Source organism: Blastomyces dermatitidis (genome assembly GCF_000003525.1).
Source record: "Blastomyces dermatitidis ER-3 genomic scaffold supercont1.2, whole genome shotgun sequence".
NCBI lineage: Eukaryota > Fungi > Ascomycota > Eurotiomycetes > Onygenales > Ajellomycetaceae > Blastomyces > Blastomyces dermatitidis.
Window position 1 is genome coordinate 7831485 of NW_025544775.1, and position 25310 is coordinate 7856794.

The window sequence follows — 25310 nt, forward strand, 5'->3', positions numbered from 1 at the left end:
ATATTTTAATACTTCTGATCTCACTTTCTACTCATTATGAAGAATGAAGATGCTCGCGAAACTGAGTGTAGATGAAGATGTTATCAGTTCATTAATTAATCAAGATTGATATATCAATGAACAATTGAAAGATTGCACAAAACAGAAGTTTCATTCATGAATGAAAGCATGTGAATCAGTATTATAAACAGCTGATAATATTATGAAATATCTTGATATTCTGTTCTGAGACACTGCCATGCAATAGAAAGTATTAGATTGATTACAGAGTATCTGACAGAGAAACACTTCTCTTACAACATTCATCTCTGACTTCAATATCAAGATTCTAGAAGCAGATGATCAGTCTTGAGAGAATTGAATGAAGATTAACATGCTCAAGAAGATATTAACTTTCAAACTCTTACAGACTCTTATGAGCACAGATGAAGACTTAACTTATAAAGACTTCTGCACACAGCTCTGAACAATGAATGATTATCTTATCAAGCTTAAGAATATATAAAACAGTGGCAGAAGACATTACATCTCAGTGACTCATACATCTGCACTGAGGAATAACAATGATGCAGATGCTATGAATTGAGTAGACTTAAATATCTACACATAAGCAAGAGTCTTCACTATCTGAACAGGCTTTTAAGTTTCTGAGATCACTTCTGAAGAAGTCACTGATCAATATCAATGTAGAGTGTATATCAACTGTAATCAATCAGAACACATTACTTTCAACTGCTGATTAATCTATGTGTCTTCATATTCAAGAGAAGAATCAGTGTCTTCTTATTGAAAGAATGAATCAGCATCTGTCTACATCAATCACATTGTATTAGAGAAAGATTTAGAGAATAACTATGAGAATGTCTTGATGAAACAGAAAAAAGATTAGCTTCTGTTCAAATTCACAAACAGAAGCTTGAAGAGATCAGACAATAATAATTTGAAGAGAAGATAATAATGAATGTAATTCTTGTATTCACTGTGATTAATAACATGTATAATATGAAGATTATAATAGATAGTGATCTATATCACTATACAATGATAAAATCTTCAGTTGTAAGATATTATAATCTTCAGTGTATCTCTCTATTAAAACCTCAACTTCTTACAGAATTTGATGATTCAAAAGACATTTGTATCTGTTACATGATGAAGCTGATCATAGATGTAGAAGAACATTAACATGAAGATGTCTATGCATATGAAGTTGATAATCTTGATTATGATCTTATATTAGAACTTGCCTGACTATCTGAACAAGGCATCTTATTAAATGCTTAAAACAGAAGCTTGATATTTTCTAACAATGATAGAGTTCACAAAGATGACATTCACAAGATTATGAATCTGACACAGATCTCTGTCAACACATATAAAATACTCTGAAAAAGAAGTCATTATCAAAATCACTGACAGAGTCACTGATAGTAAGATCATGTGTCAATCTATTTCACCAGTCTGATCAATATTAAAAAGACTCTAGAAAAGTTATTCTGTATTATAATAACAGATTCTTGTACAAAACTCTCTTAATAATATTATGAATATCTAGATATCTTCTGATAAGACAATATTATAAACATATCTCTCTTATGAGATTCTGAAGTGAATCACAGTATTAAGTTAGAGAAAAAGAATGATAAGAACTCTGAATCATCATAAGACTCTCTTTATAACATATTTCAAGATGAACTTCTTCTTTTTTAAAAGACACTCAATAATCTGTTAAATAAAGAATTCATACATATTAGTAACTCTTTTATCACAGTCTCTATTCTCTTTACAAAGAAATCAGATGAAGAACTCTAATTCTGTATGAACTACTGAGATCTGAACAGATTGACAAAGAAAGATTAATATCTCTTATCTCTTATCAATGAAACTCTAGCATGAATCAGATAAGCTCAATAATTTATAAAACTAGATATCATCACTATATTTTATAAGATTTGTATCACTGAAGAAGATGAATAACTTACAGTATTCTGAATATATTATAATCTCTTTAAATGAATAGTCACACTCTTTGAACTGACTAATACTCTCAGTACATTTCAGAAGTATATTAACTGAGTACTCTGAGATTTTCTTAATGAGTTTGTATCTGCTTATCTAGATAACATTCTCATCTTCATCAATGAATTCAGAAAAGAATATCAAGAATATGTGTAAAAGATATTATAACAGCTATAAGAAGCAGAACTACTGATAGATATTGATAAATGAGATTTTAAAGTTAAGAGTATCAAGTATCTGAGTTTTATTATAGAAGCTAGTAAGAGAATTTGAATGAATTCTGAGAAAGTCTCTGCTATTCTTGAATGAGAAGCTCTGTATACTGTGAAAGATGTATAAAGCTTCATCAGATTTACTAACTTCTATCAGTGATTTATATAAAACTTCTCAGATATCATGAGATCACTTACAGATCTCACTAAGAAAGACTCAGTGTTTTAATAATCAGTGAACACTGAAGCTGCATTTACACAGATGAAGAAGATATTTATTAATATCTCTCTACTGATAATATTTAATTCTGATTATAAGACAGTTATTAAAGCTGATTTCTCTGACTATGTAATAGAAGAAGTAATATTGTACTATAATGATGAAAATATTCTATAATTATATATCTTCATGTCTAAGAAACTGAGTTCTGTTAAATGCAATTATAAGATCTATGATAAGAAACTTCTCATAATTATACACTGTTTAGAAGAATGAGACTCTGAACTCTGAAGTATCTTCAAATTTGAGATAGTTATATATTATAAGAATCTTAAATACTTCATAACTATCTGTAAACTTACTGAATAATAGATGCAATAATCTGAGTTTCTAAGCTACTTTTATTTTACAATACACTACTATTCTGACAGTCAGAACTCAATGACAGATGCTCTCTTATAACAAGAGTAAGATATATTATCTGATATAACAGATACTTACTGAATGAATTAAGAGCACTGACTCTTAAATCTGAAGATATTAATTAATTAAGATAGAATAGCTCACAGTATTATACATACTTCTCTGATTAGAACTGATATCAATATCTTCACTTTCTCTACACTGAATAAACTATGATATACAGCAGCTCAGACTGATGAACTTCTTCAGATTCTCACTGAAGTAGTACATTAAGAAGTATTCTAATTTCTCTCAGAACTATATATCAGAACTGATATCTCAGAATACTTAATTAATGATAATAATACTCTATAATTTTATAAACAACACTGAGTCTCTCACTCTGAACTCTTACACACTCAGATAATATAAGAGATGTATAATACATATATAACTGATTATCTGAGCTGTGAACAACTATATAGAATGATCTTCTGAGAATTCTACTGATCTGAGATATTAAATAGTATCAGATACTTTGTCTGAAACTGTAATCACTGTTCTTCTATTATCTTATGAAAGAACTGTAGAAAAGATCTACTGAAATCATTTAATATTTCTGATAGAATCTAATAAGATGTAGTAATTAACTTCATTATTAATCTATCTCAAAGTAAGAACTGCAGAAATATTCTGATCATCATTAACTGACTGAGTAAGAATATAATATTAAAATCTTATAATAAGATGAATACTGAACAAGTCACTGAAGTCTTCTTACAGAGTTCATTCTATTAGATGCATGAATTACTGAGATTAATAGTATCAGATCAGAGCTGTTAATTTATAAGTACTCTCTGAATAAGAATCTATCAAGTTCTCAAGATTATACACTGTCTGTCAACTGTCTATCACTCTGAGACTGATAATACATCAGAATAGATAATTCAGACTGTAAAGAATTATCTTTATAAGTTCTGTAATTACTTATAAGATAATTGATATAATCTTCTTCTACATACAGAGATCACTATCAACAGTCAAGATACTGTTTTAACAGATATAAGCTTATTCTTTCTTACACACAGATATTACATGAAAGTGTTGAATCTTCTAGAGATTACACAGTTCACACTGAATCTTCACAGTTCAATTCAGATTACTTATAATATAGTAATAAAGCTCTGAGATATCTGTAACTGAGCAGAGATCTTCATGACAACTGTAAAATAAGATTAAGAAGATTAAATCAATATCTGATAAGATTCTACAGAGCAGTATAAGATAGAAGATCTTGTATAATTGAATCTTAAGAACATATGAATCACATATTCATCTTGTATACTAGACTATCACTATATCAGGTATAAAGTGATAGAAGTTCTAGATAGTCACAACTACTGTCTTAACACATTATCAGAAATTCATGATGTATTTTATATGAGCTTGCTCTACTGTGCTGCTACTAATCTATTCTCTTCTCAGCTGACTTCTGACTAACAGTGATCAGACATCATAGAAGAAGATAATGAGCTTGAGTGAGAGATTGAAGATATTCTCAATAAGAGATTTCACAGCTGTGACTGACAATATCTGATGAAATGAGTCAGCTATAATCAACTGATCTGAACTCTGAGTTTCATATTATCTGAAACAGCAGTTCTTGACTGATGAGAACTGCTTCTGAAAAGAGAGAACTAATGTAGTGAGCTGTGCCTGATCAATCATATAGACTATTTCATTACACTTCATAGATTCTTCCATTCCTGATCACTGATCCACGGCTGCTATGAATGCATGTAGCATACACTTCAATTCTCAGCTAATTTCAATCACTGATCCGCGGCTGCTATGAACGCGTGTAGCATATGCTCTGATTCTCAGCCATTTCTGATCACTGATCCTTGGCTGCTATGAACGCGTGTATATTCTTCCACTCTGAAGCTCCACCACATACACCATCACATATGTGTATAAATATCCATCTCAATCACTGATTCTCGCACTTTGTCTTTCATTTCTTCTCTAACGTTTTTATCTTTGTTATATAAGACCTATCAATATTATACTGATCTATTCGGCGTAGGCCTCTTACACTCAAGCAGCTACAAGAAAATGGCTAAATTCAGAATTATCTGAATATGAAGAGGAGGAAATCAATCAGATATAGTCTGTTAAAACAGCTATATTCTATCTTTTAATAATTTGTTTTGTGACAGTCTTTCTTTATTTTATCTTTTCCTTTCAATTTCTTTCTGTCTATCTATTTAATGTGTCTATCTTTAAGACTGTGTTCTCTTTTCCTTTGTCATGATATTGTCAAATGGTTTCAAAGTATGAGATGATGTTAAAACACTGCAATTTGTAAACAGTTTTTGTATTCTGAGCTGGAATTTTCTGATTTTGCATCTCTGAAATTGATGAATGTATAATAGTTAACTTTACAGATATAGGAAAAACCCTGAGAACTAAAAGTTCTCAGGTAGATGTCATAGTCTCTGACTGTATACATCTATAATTGAAGAATAATAATAATAATAATAACTGAGAGAACAGTGTCAATTGCAGAACATTGTTTTCTATCTCTCATTTGTTCATTAAATAGAAGAGAATCACTAATAGAGTTTATAAAAGATAATCTAGTAGCTATTATCTTTTCTAGAACTTTTCTCAAACAGTTCAACAGAGATATTACTCTATATAACTTAGAAACTGAAGCTTTTCTATTAGGTTTTGTAAGGATTACTTCAGTAGCTTCTCTCCAGCATTCAGAATAATAATCATTTGTTAAGAGATTGAAAAAGAGCTCAAAATATTCATTCTTCAAGTAGAAATATGTGTTTTGAATAATTAAATGATTAATTAAATCAGGCCCTGCAGCAGTTTTAATTGAACTTGAGAATATTACTGACTCTAGTTCATCATCTGTAAGCTCAGATCATTCCCAGTTATTTTCATCAATATATTCATGAAATGACATATTCTCCTCTTCTAAATGTGATGAGTTTTGAAAGAGAATTCTTATAAAAGCTTGATATTTTTCCTCAAAAGAGTTTGCTGTATACAATTCATTCTGAAATTCATATTCTAAGGTTGAAAGCTTTGCTACACTTCTTGTTTTAGTATAGTTAAAGGCTTTAAAAACTTCTTTTTCTTGTACTTCTTCAAGAAATTTGTTTCAGCAATCTGTTTTGAGTTTTTTAATATCTGAAAAATGTTCATTTTAAATAGCTTTGAACTCTTTATCAGATATTAAGTTATTCTTTCACTCTCTCTTAGCAGTGACTAATTGCTTTCTTTTAGAAGTGATATTCTTATTTCATCAAGGTTTGAAAAACTCAGAAGACTTTTTCTTTAGAATATTTTCTTCAATACTTGTTAGAAGAATAGATGTAATCAGCTTTACTCTATTCTCAAGCATTTTATTTGTAATATATTGACTTTGATTTCAATAAAGCTCACTCTGTCTTTCAGATTTCAGCTGTTTTACTCTTTCTTCAACTGCTTTTCAATCAGCTTTTTCAAAGTTATACTGATTAGAGAGAAGGGGATTTTCACTTCTTTATTTTTCACTCAGTTCAATATCAAATTGAATGATCTCATGATCTGATCCTGAGGTTTCATTTGAATTAATAAATCAGTTTATAAGTCTTTTTTCAATTAGATTTTGTGACATGAAAGTTATATCTATAATAGATTTTTATTTCATGTCTTTTCTAAAGAATGTTTATTGATCAGACTTGTTAACTAAATCTATTGAATGCTTAAAACTTCATTCAATCAGTTTATCTGCTCTTACTACTCTTATGCACTCTGAGTTTCATCAGAGATGATGTGCATTGAAGTCTCATACAATTATAGAGTTTTTTGAGAGAGTTATATTCAAAAATCTTCTATTAATTATTCAGGTATTGTTGTTTTCTTTCAATGACTTTTCATTATAGATATTTATAAGTTAAATAGTATCAAACTCATTCTCTTTATCTATAATATCACTCATTAGAATATCAGAGTCAGACATGATATTAAATCTCAAATTAAATTAATATCTTAATCTTTTTCTCTCATAGATAGACTGGCCGCCGGGACCATGAATTTCACGTTTGGTCCCATTTGATCTGGTCTCATACATTTCTTGGCGTGAATACCGCTGGGACTGGCTATCAAAAAAACAGGTAAAGTGACTATATATCAGATCTTAAAATGGAACCATGACTTGAAAAAAATGAGAAAGTGATCTCATTTGATCCCATTTAGTCCCATTCTTGGTATAAAGTTACTATTTTTAGACATTTTAAGGTTTTTTTTAGACTATTTTTAATTTTTTAAAAAGTAACGCTTTTTGGTAACACTCAAATGAGATTTAAAGTCATTTAAAGCAATAAAAATAATTTAAATTGAGAAGTGGAAATCATGGTTCCATTTGGAAAATGTGACAAGAGTAGACAGTAAGTCTCACTGGAACAGTATGAGACTACTATCTAATGTTAAAACCGTGTAATGAGATCAGTCGAATTGGTAATGAGACTATCAAAAATCTGGTCCTGGTCTCAGACACGGTCACACAGTCAGTCTACTCATAGATCACTACTCTTGATTTTATCTCAGATTTTTCAGAAAGAAAGTAGTAATAGCTTGAATGAGAAATGATATACTTTTACTCAGTATCAAAGTTTAGTTCTTGAAGAAGTACAAAGTCAACTTTTTATTCAAATGCAATCTGAAGACAAGAATAAATGCAATTTGAGTTTCTATTCATATTATTTTGAATAAATGTGGTTTTTGAAGAGTTTTTAAACTTTTTTTATTGTTTTTGTTGTATATTCATACTAAGAGAGAGTAGAGATAGAGTAGAATCTAATTTCTATCATCAGATAGTAAATTATAATTATTTTGAAAAGCAGGAACCTCAACTTCTTGTATTCTATCTAGTTTATCATCAGAGTCATTTCTCAATTCTCTAATCTTAACAGAGGTTTGAGAATTCAAATTCTATTTACACTTAGCTGAAGAGTTGAAGTTTGAATATCTAGATAGTTGAGAATTTCTTCTTTTTAAGCTTACAGTTGTAGATTAACTAGCTTGACTTTTCTGTTCAGTTTTAGATTCACTTTGAGCTTCATCTTTTCTTCAGTTTTTCTGAGTTCTTGAAGTAAATATACATTCTTTTGAGCTAGATGCACGTTTTTCTTTGCAATTGAAGCACTTAAGCAGAGTATATTGACATATTTCATCTCCTTTTAAGCATGTTTTATAATTATGCTTACTAGTTTTATAATCTCTAGCACAGAATACACATTTTGAGTCTCTGAAATAAGAGATTGTAAAGTATTCATATCTTTGACAGTTTGAACACTGTGTTTGAGCTTTGAGATTCATTCTTGAGTCTTTGTATTCATGAACTCTCATTTTCAAATCTGCTACTCTTACTTCAGAGATTCTTGATTATTTAAGTGTATTTATATATACTAGAACAGAGACATTTCTTCTACTCTATCTGAACTCAATTGAATTAAGTCATAAAGACTCTTTTCTCAGTTGAATAGAATTATATTCTTTCAATTTATTTTTGAGAAGTAATATTTCTTTCTCACAGTCAAAGATTTCAACTGAGATATTATGAAGAATGAATTTAGCTCACTTTTCATCTCTCTTAGATAGAATTATTATGTTTAACAGAGATGCTACTGCTGACTTTCAGAGATTCTCATTCTGAATAAGAAATTCTGCACTGAATTCAGGTATTGTGATCAGAATGATGAAGTTTTCAAAGAAGAATGACTCAATTGAAGCTATAACTGATTTTTGAACTTTAATATCAGTTATTAACTGAGAAAAGAACTGCTGATTGATTTCATTTCTAATTCTGAAAATAAGGTTTGTGTCTAGCTCATTTCTCTGCAATATATTCTGATTTGAGACTTTAAGAATCAGTCTTCTATTTCTGAAGATTTGAAGATTTTTCTCTTTTTACATTTTTTTCTTCACTCTTCTATCAATAGAAGTATGAGTAGTATTCTTCTCAGTTTTCTCAGAATTTTGAGCAGGTTTTGTGATAGCAGATTTAGAGATAGCAGGTTTAGAGATAGCAGATTCAGCTGCTTGAGTATATGTTTTCTTCTGATTTAAAGAAGAAGAAGAAGAAGAAGAAGAAGAAGAAGTGAAAAAGAAAGAAGAGCAAACTGAAGAGTTAGTAATTATATTAGAAATTTTCAAAGTTTTTTGAACTGTGTTTGAAATTCCAAGTTTGAACTTGATCACTTTCTGTTATTATCTAGTCTGAGCATGAAGAATTAATAGCACTTCTTCATTTATCTCACTCAGACACTGCTTTTCAAGAATTTTACTTGCTTTTTCAAGTTTCTGTATTTCAAGAACTTGTTATTTCTCTATTTCTTCTTTCTTTCTTCTCTTCAGAATTTCAATCCCAGGAATAGCATTTGAGAAAGCATCTTTTTTCACATCAACTGAGTATACTTTTAAACTTATTATTCTTACTCAATGAAAAGTTGATCAGACTAATTCAATTAAGATATTTATTAAACTCTTTTGAATTGAAAAGTTGATCAGACTGTTTCAATTAAGAGATTTCTAACTCTGTTTTCAATTGAAAAGTTGATCAGACTATTTTAAAAGAAGAATAGCAGACTTTTGTGTATAAAACACCTGATTTTTTTCACACTAGTTCAGTAACTAGATTAGATTTTTGAAGAGAATCTAATAAAGTAAAATTGATTTTTAAGATAAATCAATAAAATCTTTACAATCTCTTTCTTGAAATACAGTGAGAAAAAGTATAATATCAATTGATAGTAAATCAGATAATATAACAGTTTTTGAGAGAAAAACTGACAAAAATTAAATTAATTTTTTACAGAGAAATTGATTAAAACTATGCAATTTTATTCTAAATTATTCAATTCTTCTCACACAACAAGTGTGCAACTCAAATCAGTTAATAAAGAGTGTAAAAAAGAATTAAGTATTAATAAAAGCTCTTCAGTCACTGAAAAAGTAATTCTTAGTTAAAAGAATATGAAATTATGATAGAAAATAACTCTGTTTTTAATTCTTTGTAAGAATATTGTATAAAATTCAGAGAAAAACATCTTACTTTTTCAAGAGAAGTAAAAAACTATTTCTAAGATCTTTTTTTTTTGGGCATTAACTGCTGCAGAAGAATGAGATAGAAACTGCTAAGATATACACTACTATATACTCTCTATCAAGACTTTCTCTCTTCAAAGTCTTGATATTATAGAGAATATAAGTCTATTTCTATATAATAATATAAATATTATCAGTGAGATGTAGAGGAACTGGTTATTTATATCTTAAAATAGAAGACTTTGTCAATGATTATATTAATATAGAGTTAATTCTCAAATTCAATAGAAATTTAGTATTACTGTTCTCAATCCCTTGCAGAATCTATTGAATATTGAGATATTAAAACTAGATTTAATACATCTCACTGTGCAGAGATCAAAGACTCAGTCAGATCTTGAAGTATACTGATTTTATAGTTGTTGAGTCTGCTGATTATGTATTAAGCACAGTTGCTGAGATATCTTTTTGTACTTTTCTATCAGAGATGAGCCAGATTGAGACAGGTGGTACAAGGGTGAGACTTGGCATTGATGTCTAGATACACTAAAAACAGACTGCAGAGATTGCACTTCAGAAGTAACTGTTAATTATGTACTTGATATTATCACTGAGATATCTTTTTGTACTTTTCTGTCAGAGATGGGCCAGATTGAGAGAGGTGATACAAGAGTGAGACTCAGTGTTGATGTCTAGATACACTGAAGACAGACTGCAGAGATTGCACTTCAGAAGTGACTGTTGATTATATGCTTGATATTATCATCAAGATATCTTTTTGTATTTTTCTACTGGGGATGGGCCAGATTAGAAAGGGCGGTACAAGGGTGAGACTTGGCATTGATGTTTTGAAACAACAAAGATGGACAGGGTTTTCGCAGAGATTGCTCCTCAGATATCTTCACAACTACAGATCAGGGATCTTCCAAAATCAAGAAGATTGATGCATATGGCTAGGTCTCTTCACCTTACAATTTGTATGGCAATTTGGCCTGGGGTTGTGGTGTGGTAGGGGAGAATGAGGGATAATCCCACGCAGGAGTTCTGAACAACGTCTGGTTCATGTTTGACTGGATAACTTCACCATCACACGGGGTATGCGGTCGGCGATGGGGTCAAAATGCTTGTATGATCGAGGGCTTTTCAATGGATCTATCAGCGGGTTCTTATTCGAAAAATCGAGCGAGTTCGTGGTGAAGCGGTTGCTGTTCTCTCAGTTATTCATGATATTCAAGTAGCAAAGTATGAAGGCCTGGTCTCAACTGCAGTTTTTATTGATATAAAAGATGCATTTGATCATGTTTCAAAGTTTAAGATAATTCAAACTTTGAAGATGTTAAAACTGTCACTTTCTCTAATAAAATGAGTTAATTGTTTCATATCTAAAACAATTATATAACTATTCTTTGATGAAAGAAAACAAGATAAAACTGAGATAAAAATACAAGTATCACAAGAGTCTTCAATCTCATCTGTTTTATTTGCAATATACACTGCATATTTATTCAAGAATAGAGAGATGAAAATAGTGAGATCTTCAAGTTATGTAGATGATATTGATCTACTCTACAGTTCAAAGACAATCAAAGAGAATTTAGAAGTTATTGAGAAAGCAGTAAAGAAAATCTTTGTTAAAGCAGATATCAATCTAATTTAATTTAATATGAATAAAACTGAGTTAATTCACTTTTTTTTCAGATTTAATAAGAAAAAACTAAGTCTAACTCTTCTGAATAAAGAGATTAAACCCAGTTTGAATGTTAAATAATTAGAAGTATGGTTAAACTTCAAGATGAATTTTAAATATCATATTCAAGAAAGAATCATCAAGACAGAGAGACTACTGAATAGTATAATCAGACTATTAAATACTGAGAGAGGTCTATCTTTTCAGGCTATGAGACAGTTATACATAGTCTGTATTATCTCAGTAGCTGATTATGAAGTTCAAGTTTGATGAAACAATCAACATAACTTCACTGAACTGTTTCAAAGTCTATAAAACAGAGCTTTGAGAAGAATTCTGAGAGTATTCAAATCATCTTCTATTAAAGCAATGAAAATTGAAGCCTCAATTTCATCTTCTGCTATTCAATTTAAAAAGACCTGTATAAACTATGCTCTGAGAGTCATAAAGATGAGCTTAAATTATATAATCAGAGAAAGAGTCTCTTCTTTATTTTCATCAGTTAACTCAGGAAATGAACTGAATTGAAATAGATTTCTTGATTGAAATGAGAATAATGCTTTAAACAAAATACTCTCTCAACTGTATAGACTATGTTCACTTATTAGAAATCAATTTTCTTCATTAAATGTTGAGAAAATTGATCATGAGAAGATATCTCTCTGAAGAGAAAAGCTGAAATCGCTCATAGACTTACAAATAAGTAAACTATCTAAAGAGAGAGAATATGAACAGTATTTGAAGAAGATCTCTATAATCAATATAAAAGACTCTATTCGGATTTACTCAGATGACTCAAAAAAAGAGAATTTGAATAGATTAGATACAGGTATTGCTTATACTGAAGATAATATCAATTTTATCTCAGATTTCTGAAATTTAGACTGTGAATCTGAAGTCTTTGATGCTGAACTATTTGTAATAGTGAAAGCTTTCAATCTCATTGAAATAAAATCTTATAAAAGAGGAAACAGTTTGAAAGAGACATGAATATTCTCTGATAGTCAAGCTGCTTTAAAAAGACTTAGAAATAGTTAAATTCATAATAATCAAATAAATCTTGACCTGATTTTAAACTCTGTTTTGAAGATTCAAAAGAGAAGAACATGAAAACTGATAATTCATCTGTATTGAGTTCCTGCTCATATGAATATTCATGACAATGAATTGACTGATTCAGCTGTAAAAATGAGTTCAGAATTAAGCAGATCTATTCAAAAAACAGTGTTCTGATCTTTCATAAAGAGAAAGATAAAAGAATCTTGTTTAAATAAATGAAATGAAAGCTGATAGAAACAAAAGAAGAGCATACATTATTCAAGATTTGAGATAAAATCAAAGTGAAAATCTTCTTCAATTAAATGCAAAAAGAAAATATTCTCATTCATAATTCAGCTAAAACTAGGACATGGCTATTTCAAATCTTATATACAAAGATTTGATGATAGATTTGACTCAATAGAATGCTCATTCTGTAATACAAATGAGAATCCTGAGTATATTGTAATGCACTGTGCATTATACAATAGTCTCAGAGTCAGATTGAAAGAGAAGTATGATCTAAATCAATTAAATATGAGATTCTTATTCTCAACTGAGACAGGAATTAAATACTTAATAGACTTTCTATCAGAAACTCAAGCAGCTACAAGAAAATAACTAAATTCAGAATTATCTGAATATGAAGAGGAGGAAATCAACCAGATATAGTCTGTTAAAACAGCTATATACTATCTTTTAATAATTTGTTTTGTTACAGTCTTTCTTTATTTTATCTTTTCCTTTCAATTTCTTTCTGTCTATCAATTTAATGTGTCTATCTTTAAGACTGTATTCTCTTTTCCTTTGTCATGATATTGTCAAATGATTTCAAAGTATCAGATGATGTTAAAACACTGCAATTTGTAAACAGTTTTTGTATTCTGAGCTGGAATTTTCTGATTTTGCATATCTGAAATTGATGAATGTATAATAGTTAACTTTACAGATATAGGAAAAACTCTGAGAACTAAAAGTTCTCAGGTAGATGTCATAGTCTCTGACTGCATACATCTATAATTGAAGAATAATAATAATAATCAGCTAAAACTAGAATATGATTATTTCAAATTCTATATACAAAGATTTAATGATAGATTTGATTCAACAGAGTGCTCATTCTGTAATACAAATGAGACTTCTGAGCATATTGTAATGCATTGTGCATTATACAATAGTCTCAGAGTCAGATTACAGAAGAAGTATGATTTAAATTAATTAAATATAAGGTTCTTATTCTCAACTGAGACAGGACTTAAATACTTAATAGACTTTCTATCAGAAACTTAAGCAGCTATAAGAAAATGACTCAACTCAGAAGTATCTGAATATGAAGAGATGAAAATTGATTAGATATAGTCTGTTAAAACAGCTATACACTATCTTTTAATCATTGTATTTTGTTATAGTCTCTCTTTACTGTACTTGTTTCTTTCTGTTCTTTTCTATCTATCTATTTAATGTGTCTATCTTTGAGACTATGTTCTCTTTTCCTTTGTCATGATATTTTCAAATGATTTGAAAGTGTTAATAGATGTTGAAATACTGCAATTTGTAAACAGGTTTTGTATTCTGAGCTAGAATTTTCTGATTTTGCATATCTGAAATTGATAAGTGTATAATAGTTGACTCTATAGATATAGGAAAAACCCTGAGAACTAAAGATTCTCAGGTAGATATCATAGTCTCTGACTGCATACATCTATAATTGAAGAATATTAATAATAATAATAATAATAATAATAATAATGAATAGTATCAAACTCATTATCTTTATCTATAATATCACTTACTAGAATATCAGAGTCAGATATGATATTAAATCTCAGATTAAATTGATATCTTGATCTTTTTCTTCCATAGATTACTACTCTTGATTTTATCTCAGATTTTTCAGAAAGAAAGCAGTAATAGCTTGAATGAGAAATGATATACTTTTGATCAGTATCAAAGTTTGATTCTTGAAGAAGTACAAAGTCAACTTTTTATTCAAATGCAATCTGAAGACAAGAATACATGCAATTTGAGTTTCTATTCACATTGTTTTAAATAAATGTGATTTTTGAAGAGTTTTTAAAAATTTTTTGTTGTTTTTGTTGTACATTCATATATAGCTGACTTATTTTACAAGATATTATCAACTGGGGCTGTGAGATCTCTTATTGAGAATATTCTCAATCTCTTACTTCAGTTCATTATCTTCTTCTATGATCCCTGGCAGCTGTCAGTCAGAAGTCAGTTGAGAAGAGAATGAGTCAATAATAGTGCAGCAGAGCAAGCTTGTGTGAAATATATTATGAATCTCTGACAGAGTATCAAGACAGTAATTATAACTGTCTAGAACTTCTATCACTCTGTATTTCATATAATGATAATTCAATGTACAGAATGAGTGTGTGATCTGTATATTTTTAAGATTCAATTACATAAGATTTCCTATCTTATACTACTCTGCAGAATCTCATTGAATATTGATTTGATCTTCTTAATCTTATTTAGCACTTATTATAAAGGCTTCTACTCAGTTACAGATGTCTCAGAGCTTCATCACTATATTATCAGTGATCTGAATCAGACTGTAGAGGTTCAGTATGAACTGTATGATCTCTAGAAGATTCAACACTTTCATGTGATAACTGTATGTAAGAAAGAACAGGCTTACACCTGTTGAGACAACATCTCAGCTGTTAATAGCAATCTCTGTATATAGAAGAATATCATGTCAATCATCTTATAAGTGATTACAGAACTTATAAAGATAATTCTTTATAATAAGAATTGTCCATTCTGATGTGTCATCAGTCTCAGAGTGATAGACAGTTGATAAACAGTATATAATCTTGAGAACTTGACAGATTCTTGTTCAGAGAGTTCTCATGAATTGACAGTCATAATCTGATACAATAGATCTCAGTAATCCATACATCTAATAGAACAGGCTCTGTAGAAAGACTTCAGTGACTTATTTAATATTTATCTTATTACAAGGTTTCAATATTATATCTTTGCTCAATCAGTTTATAATGATCAGAATGTTTCTATAATTCTTACTCTCAGTGAGATTAACAGTGAAGTTAATTATCACATCTCATCAGATTCTATCAAAGATATTGAGTGATTTTAGCAAGTCTTTTCTACAGTTCTTTCATGTAATGATGAAAGAACAACAGTTGCAGTTTCAGACAAAATGTCTGATACTGTTTAATATCTCAGATCAGTAGAACTCTTGAGAGACTATTTAATACAGTTACTCATAACCTGAATAACTAATTATATGAGAATTATGAATCTCTTGTATTATCTGAGTGTGTAAGAGTTTAAAGTGAGACACTCAGTATCATGCATGAAATTGCAGAGTGTTATTTTCATCAATTAAGCATTCTGAGATGTCAGATCTTGTACATAGTTCTGAGAGAAATCAGAGTGCTTCTTGATATACTGCTTCAGTGACTGCTTGAAGAAGTTGATCAGTTTGAGCTGTTATATGCTATAATTCATTCAGTGTACATTCAGAGGATATTCTGATCAGTGAAGCATGTATAGTGTCATGAGTAGTATCATTGTAATCAACTACTATCTTCAGATTCAAGAGTCAGTGTTCTCAGTTCATTCAATACATATCTGTTACATTGAATGACATATCTTACTCTCATTATAAGAGAGTATCTGTCATCAAGTTCTGACTACTGAGGTGATAGTGTATAGTGAAGTGAAAATAACTTAATAGTTCAGATCATTATATCTGATATTCAGTAAGCTTACAGATAATTGTGAAATACTTGTGATTCTTATAATCTATGATTATCTCAAATTTGAAAAGACTTCAGAGTTCAGAGTCTCATTCTTCTAGACAGTGTATAATTATGAGAAGCTTCTTATCATAGATCTTGTAATTGTATTCAGCAGGACTCAGTTTCTTAGATATGAAAATGTATGATTGTAAGATATCTTTATTATTATATTATAATAGAACTTCTTCTGTGACATAGTCAGAGAAATCAGCTTCAATAACTGTCTCATGATCAGAATTAAATATTATCAGTAGAGAGATATTAATGAACATCTTCTTTATCTATGTGAATACAGCTTCAGAGTTCACTGATTACTGAAATACTGAGTTCTTCTTGATAAGTTCTGTAAGTAATCTTGTGATATCTGAGAAGTTTTGTATAAATCACTGATAGAAGTTAGTAAACCTGATGAAGCTTCATACATCTTTCACAGTACATAAAGCTTCTCATTCAAGAATAGCAGAGATCTTCTCAGAATTCATTTGAATTCTCTTATCAGCTTCTATGATAACATCTAGATATTTTATACTCTTAACTTTGAAATCACACTTGTTAATATCTATTGATAGTTCTGCTTCTTATAATTATTATAATACTCTCTACAAATGTTCTTAATATTTCTTTCTGAATTCATCAGTAAAGATGAGAATGTCATCTAGATGTACAGATACAAACTCATTAAGGAAATCTCATAGTGCTTAGTTAATATACTTCTGAAATATACTGAGAGCATTAGATAGTTCAAAGAGTGTGACTATTTATTCAAAGAGACTATAACATGTTCACAATGCTATAAGTCATTTATCTTCTTCAGTGATATAAATCTTATGAAATGCAGTAATGATATCTAGCTTTGTCAATTATTGAGCTCATCTGATACATGCTAGAATTTCATTGATAAGAGATAAGAGATAACAATCTTTCTTTGTCAATCTGTTCAGATCTTGATAGTTTACACAGAATCAGAGTTCTTTATCTGATTTCTTTGCAAAGAGAATAGAAGCTGCAGCAGAGAAGTTACTAATACATATGAATTCTTTATTTAACAGATCATTGAGTATCTTCTGAAGAAGAAGAACTTCATCTCGGCACATGTTATAAAGAAGGTCTCATGATAATTCAGAGTCTTTATCATTCTTCTTTTTTAACTTAATAGTGTGATTCACTTCTGAATCTCATAAGAGAGATAGATTTAAAACATTATTATCTTATCAGAAGACATCTAGATATTCATGATATTATTAAGAGAGTTTTATATGAGAATCTGTTATTATAATATGAGATAACTTTTCTAGTGTGATTCAAAGGTTGCTTGAGCCAGCGTACGATTACAGGCGTACGCCGGCTTCTTATATATTGTAATATTGTATGCTAAATTAATTAGTGGCTGCTATGACCTCATTACACTTGTAAGCAAGTTCAGAAGCAGCTGTGTTATTATCTGACAGTCATATGTTCTTCTAAATCACATTCTCTCTTATCAGATTCAGTCACACTTACATGATCATGTTGTATACTCTAGCTTCATGCAGATTAGCTCATCACTAGTATTTCATAATTATGTGATCTATTTCTGATTCAGCTAGTATTCTGTGTATATTCTCACAAAGAAACTTTCACTATATTACATCACTCATTCACTAACTTTTCTCATTCTTTAATCATCTTCTTCATCATTATCATCATTGAATGTCACTATCTCATTCAGGATTTCTACTTCTTCTTCTGTTTAACTCTTTTCATCTGTTCATCTATCATATTGTACATATTTCTGATAATGACTCTCTGTTTCCATAACAAGTGTTCTTATAGTGCTCATATCAGGCAGTTTGTTAGCAGTAAGTATAACACATTATGAAACATGATCAGAACTTGTTTATCTTCTAATAATTGTCAGAATATACTATTATAAATAGCATATCTTCTTTATCTTCTTATACATTCTTGATCATTTTCCTTTATAGCAGATTTCTGATCATGTTTTCTAACATGATTTTGCATGAATGCAGCTACTGATATATTTGTTTTTATTCATATAGAATCTTTATACATTGACAGATTTACATTCACTGATGATAGTGAACTCAATGTTGAATCATTGATTGAGAACTTGAAGAACATGATAATGAAGAAATTGTCTGTGTCATGTGTGATCAGATCTTCTGCGTCTCTCTCTGCCTTCTCTGTTTCTTTCTCTGCTACTCTCTTCTCTCAATCTTCTACACCTGTCTCTGTGTCTGATTCTCCCGCTCCTGCTACTTCTGCCTCTGTGTCTGATTCTCTCACTTCTACTATCTCTGCTCTCTCTGATTCTGCTGCCTCTGCTTTCATTATCAGCTCTTCTAATTTCAAGAAGATGTTGTATAGACTTAATGAATTACATTTCTCAGTATGTATACTTCTGCTCTTCTTGCTGATCTCTAGAATGATTTATTATACAACAACTGTGTATAATACAATTATTTAGAGCTCAGCTATGAATGCTGATTATTATATTCATTTTCAATATTTATAATAAGATAATCATTTATTTATATCAGAGAATTATCTCTCTTCTTAACAGTGTTAAGATTATAAGTCTTTTTCTTTTTCATCTTTTCTTTCTACCACTGATTTTTCTGTTCTTAGAGAAAATCATTATGAGTTTTATTATATATAAAGTCATAATATTCACAGATATCAAGAAACTTTTTATAACTGTAAAGTTCAACATTATAAGAATATTCACTCTGATAAATTTCTTCAGAATAATAGATCTGTATTAACTTATTCTCTGATATCTATCATCTGACTTCATGATATAGATAGAAGATATTCATGTTTTCAGAAATAGAAATACAGATATTATACTCTTTTATACTCACAGCTGTGAGACTTATACATCTTATCTGAAATGTTATTATGAAAATAGACTGTTCACACACTGTGTTCTGCTTTCTGTATTTCTCTGTGTCTCTCTGTCTCTTTCTGAGAAGTCTTGTACATGTTGTAATTATATATACAATTCTAAGATCAGAAGATATTCATTCAGTAATTATTATCTCTGCTTTTATAGTTTTATATACTAATAATAGTTCTTAGTTGCTTCAGTGTCAGAGATCATTTTAATTAAAGATGATAATACTGCTGAGACTACTCTCTCTCACTCTTCAGATTCTCTCATCATTTTCTCTTCCTTCTCTGCAGAGAAGGTTGTGTGCACACTGAGTTATAAGTGTTTAGCTTCAGATAACTTCTACTGTTATTTATTCAGTTCTGTATCTCTTTCTTTCATTTCTTCTGCCTCTGATCTCTCTGCTCTGACTTCTGATTCTGTGAGTCTTATACTCTTCTTCAATTTCTCTATGTATATGTATACATATTTCTATATTGACATTTTAGTCAATCTTGTGATAAATGACATTAATGTTGTACACAGAGTAGTAGAGAAATTGAAGATATATATAAGATTGTTGCAAGAGCAGCTTGCAGTTCTTAAATTTCTTACAGATCTCAAGTTTTAAGATTTTCTTTGTTTTTGACATTTTTCAGATGATGTGGTATTGAAAATAGATTAAATATGTGATGTATGAAAATGAATGAGATATATATGATAACATTTGTCTTTTACAGCTAACTCTTATAGTTAGTAATTAATTCACTATCTCTTTTCTTTTCTTATACTTTTTCTTTATCTGTTAGTCACTACTCTTACAAAATCTCTTTATAATATAGTATTCAGTGACTAGATTCAGCAGCTTTCATCTTTTATAATTCTATCTTATATATTATACTGTCTCTCTTCACTCACTCAGATCACTATAGTAAACAGCTCATTAAAACTAATCTTATCTGATCTCTGAGTGTTTTCAGAGATTAAGAAAGCTTAGTTCTATATATCTGCAGATATTTCAGATAGTTCATTCTGTGTGATCTTCATAATTGAACTGATGTAAACAGTCAAATTTAACTCTGAATTTCTTTTTCTTCTGTAATCTGACTCATATGTAAGTCTGCTGCTTTGAGACTGCTCTTTATCATATTACATCTGCTATCTGTAGTATATTATTGTATGATCAGCTACAGTCTCATTACTTATTGAAGTGTGATGTTCATTTGATTTCTTTATTTCTTCTCACTCTTTTCTTATAATTGTGAAAAGATCAGAATAAGTGAGATTATCTGATTTATAAGTGTGTATGATTTCTCTTACTTCATGAGACTTTTTAATTATAAGTCTCTTCTTTTTCAATACTGATGATAGTGCTGTAGATAATTATAATTCACTTAAGTCTTACATCTTTACTTTTATAAGTTATGAATTATTTATTAAGTTGTATAAGATCTGTCCCTCTGATTCTTTCAATACATATGTTTTCAGAGAATGTGATTTGAGTATTTTATATGACTCAAATCATCTAGATTGAAACTTCTCAGAACTCTCATTATGTATCAGAACTCATATTCTCATCTTGAGACTTGATTTCTTAACTAGTAAGTCTCATATTCTTTTCAATTGAATTGCTCAGTTCAGGAGTAACTCATTAGCTTTTGCATGTGCATGGCTGATCTCTTTCAATATTGATTCTGTGTCTGTGACTGTTGTTTTCTCTCTCATCTTTTCTGAAGCATTCTCTGAAATGCATGAATGCAATTCATACAACAGATAGAATAATGAACACTTGAAGACTGTATACTACTGAATTCATGTGACTAATAGTGCCTGACTGAGATATTCATCTTATAATCTTGTAGACTTGCTCACTAGATATTTCATCAGCATGTTACTCAAGATTTTATTCAAGTATTTCATCTTCTTATTCATCTGTGAATGATATAATGTTGTTCTACAATGTCTTGTCTATAACTGGCTCATAAAATGCCTCACTGCTTCTCTTACAAGATTCACACTGTTATCAGTTAGAATCTTATGCAGAATTTCATAGTTGATATAGATCTTATTATATAAAAACTTTACTATCATCTTCTCTATCATCTCTGATACTGCTTTCACAACTGGCCAGTCAGTAGTGTAATCTATAGCAGTGATTATTCATCAATTTTTATTTGATGTTTGTAGTAATATGTCTATGAGGTTCATCTCTCATTGTTTAAACAGTTGTAAGAAATCCCGCTTCTCGCGGATTCTTTACCCCTATTTCTATCTCTCACATAACCAATAGGGCTAGCGGCCCTTGGCTACACACAACTATATAGACTGGAGTTCGCGAATACTATTCACAACTCAGCTTGAATGCTATTATACATTTGATTTCTATATTTTATCTTTCTACTGTGAATACTTCTAGTAGTTAACAGTACATATCATGTCAAGCTGCAAACACCTGAATAATCACCTGTGAGCACTTATTCTTATATTTCAAGCTCAGTCAGTCAGCAATCACCTGTTATAACTGAAAGAACTAGAAACTTGCATACTTCAATCTCTATGAACTCTACTACAGACACTCAGAAGCAGTCATCTGAACTATGAATAATTCCTGTAAAAGAAGTCTCAGAGAACTTATCAACTACTCACAGAACATCATTCTCTACATCTGTGACAGAGAAACCCTCTGAATTCACAAACAAATTAATCTCAGTAAAGAATATTCTTGAGCATCTTTCACAGAATCAAGCTATTTTTCTACAAGAAATGCTTACTGTCTGTAAACACTCTCAAACTGAGTCTCTAGACATGATCTTCAGAGACATCTACAAACTGAAAAGAAACTTTCTTAAGCTACAATCACTTAAGATTACTTATTAAATCACAATCTATAAAAGCTTTTATAAGTTTATATTTGAAATTGACTCACAAGCCTGACTGTGTGATATGAAAGATGAAGAAGCTATTATCTATATAATGACAGATCTCTATTACACTGAAGTCAAGAACTGACTGAATTATCTAGAAAATGATTATAAGAGATCTCACTGATCTGTTCTCAAGACCTATCTAGAGAATAAGTTAAGAGACTTCACAAGTCAGACAGAGAATATCTGAGCTGTGATTATTAATATTAGAAAAAGAGATAAGAAATCTGATGAAAACTACTCACAGCACTTCATAAAATTATGATGTGAATTGAGATCTGTGAAAACAGGGTTCTGAAATAAGACCTGAATAATGATATTTATAAAGAGACTGAATAAAGATATGCAGAACAAGCTTATTGAGTAAGACTCTAAGTTCTTAACTCTGAAGAAACTGATGACTCTTATTCATCACTTATGAATCACTGTGAGAGTCACAGACCTGTGAAGAGCAGATTATTAACTAGCTCTGTGAGAGTCAGAACAATAGAGAACAGATTTATTAGAAAAAGATAATAAGATATAGAGAGATTCATATCTGACTGCTGAGTAGAGAGAGAGAGCTTCATAAGCTTCTATAAATAGAGTGTATAACAGAGAGATTAAGAAAAAGAGACTCTACTTTATCTGTTTTAAATCAGAACATCTCTGCGCAAACTGTTCAGACAAATTAAAATAGAAATTTGAAGAGTTGCAGACAGAGTTAGCAACAGCCTTCTTAAGAGTCTTGAAGCTGATACCTGAATCTGTTACTCTTCTGATAAAAATGCTTACTCACAGAAAGAGACTGCATCACAGTACTGCTGTCTCACAAGTATAAGAAGCATTGATGAACTCAGGATCTTAGGTCACTGTGATGTCTCTAAAGCTCATGAAGTGAATAAACTGAAAGATGAAGACTGAAAACCTGCTCTTGCAATAAGCAGGACATGAGAACTCAGATCTGAGAGCTGAGAGACTTGTGAGAGTCATCTTTAAATTACAAGATCTCTCTAAAATCTGAAGAAGATTTGCAGAAACTGTGATTATCACAGACATTGCAGATGACATGTACTTAAGACTTGTATAACTTCAAAGACATAATTCACACATAGCTGTTCATGAGTCAGGTTTATACTTCTAATCAGTGTTAACAGACTCACTCACAGAGATAGAATCAGTTGATACTGCAGAGTTAATTAGAGAAGACAAGTTCATCTATATAATGACTTTACAAGTGTCTGAGAACCTTGCAGTTATGAAAACTGAGCTTCAGATATCAGAGAAATACTGAGATCTTACAGAGATATTCAGTTCAGCAAAGGCAGCTGAGCTTTTCTCTCACTGCAAGAAGAATCTGATAATAGATTTGATAGAAGAGTAGAAACTCTTCTGAGAATTAATCTATAAGCTCTCTTATCATGAGACAGAGGTCTTGCAAACCTATGTGAAGAAGAATCTGAAGAATGACTTTATTCAATCTTCACAGATCTCTGCAGAAGTCTCTGTGATATTTATAAAGAAGAAGAATGAAGATCTCAGATTATATGTAGATTACTATGATCTGAACTTCAAGATAATAAAGAGTCACTATTCTCTATCTCTGATTGAGAATGTGATCAACTGTCTCACAGAAGTTGTTATATTTATACAACTGAATATAATTAATGTATATACACAGCTGTAAATACAGTCTGAAAATGAATGAAAGACTGTCTTTAGAACTGTACTGAGATTATTTGAATATCTAGTGATGTCTTTTGATCTGACTAATATCTCTACAGTATTTCAGTCTTTCATCAATAAAATACTTCATGTATATCTGAATATCTTTGTGATAATATATCTGAATGATGTGATAATGTACTTTATAAAGAAGAAAGAACACACTGAGCATGTATGAAGTGTATTGAAGATCTTAGATAAGACAGAACTGTATATTAAGCTTATAAAGTGCAACTTCAGTGCTCACTGAATTAATTTCCTAGAATATATAATCACTGCAGATGATATTCAGATGAAATCTTCACAGATTGAGAGTATTCTATCATAATCAGAGCTAACTAGTATTCATGAGATTCAGATCTTTCTGAGCTTTATGAATTTCTATAGATGATTTATCTTTGCATTTATAAGAATCTTCTTGACTCTTACAGACATGCTGAAGAGTGAAAACAAGAAGAATTCATTCTGTAAATAGAGAATGAAAAGATTGTTGAGAAGAAAGAACTGTAAGAACTTTCTTATCTCAGAAGCTTATAAGGCCTTTGTAAGATTGAAACAGATATTTGTGAATATAGTGATACTGTTTCACTTTAATCTCTTACTCTTAATCAGATTGAAGACAGATATCTTCTTCTTTGTAATTTCAGAAATAGTCTTACAATTACAGTCAAATGAAAACTGGGTTTCAGTGACCTTTTTCTTATGAAAGATTCAACTTGCAGAGATTAACTATAGCATTTATAATCAGAAGCTTCTCATAATAGTGAAATTCTTCTATCACTGATATCACTACTTTGAGAACCTTGTGACAGTGATTACTGTTACAACTGATTATAACAGCTTATAATAGTTTACTTCAATCAAGAAACTCTCACAATGACAGATTCACTGAGCTCAGAGACTGACTGAGTTCTGATTCAAGATAGAATATATTAAGAAAACTAAGAATTCAGTGAACAGACTCTCTCACAGATCAGACTATGTTAAGAAGATCAGAGTAACAGATATAGAGAAGCTAGAGAAGGCAGAAAAGCTTTGTAAGATGCTTGAACTGAGTGTTGTGAAGAGATTGACTGAAGAGTCTCTTAATTCTCTGTAAGAGAAGAAGAAAGAGAGAGAAAAGAAGTCTGTACAACTACTCTCTATAACACTGAGAGTCAACACTCTGAAAATCTCTGTAAGAATTCTTGAAGAGAGTATCTATAATCTGAAGAGTTTACAGACTTTGAGAAGTGCTGTGAAAGACCTGATGTAAGAAGAAACAGAGTATAAGTCTTTATAAGATCTTCTATTCAGATTGTCTGAACTGCAACTGAAGAATGAATATACTCAGT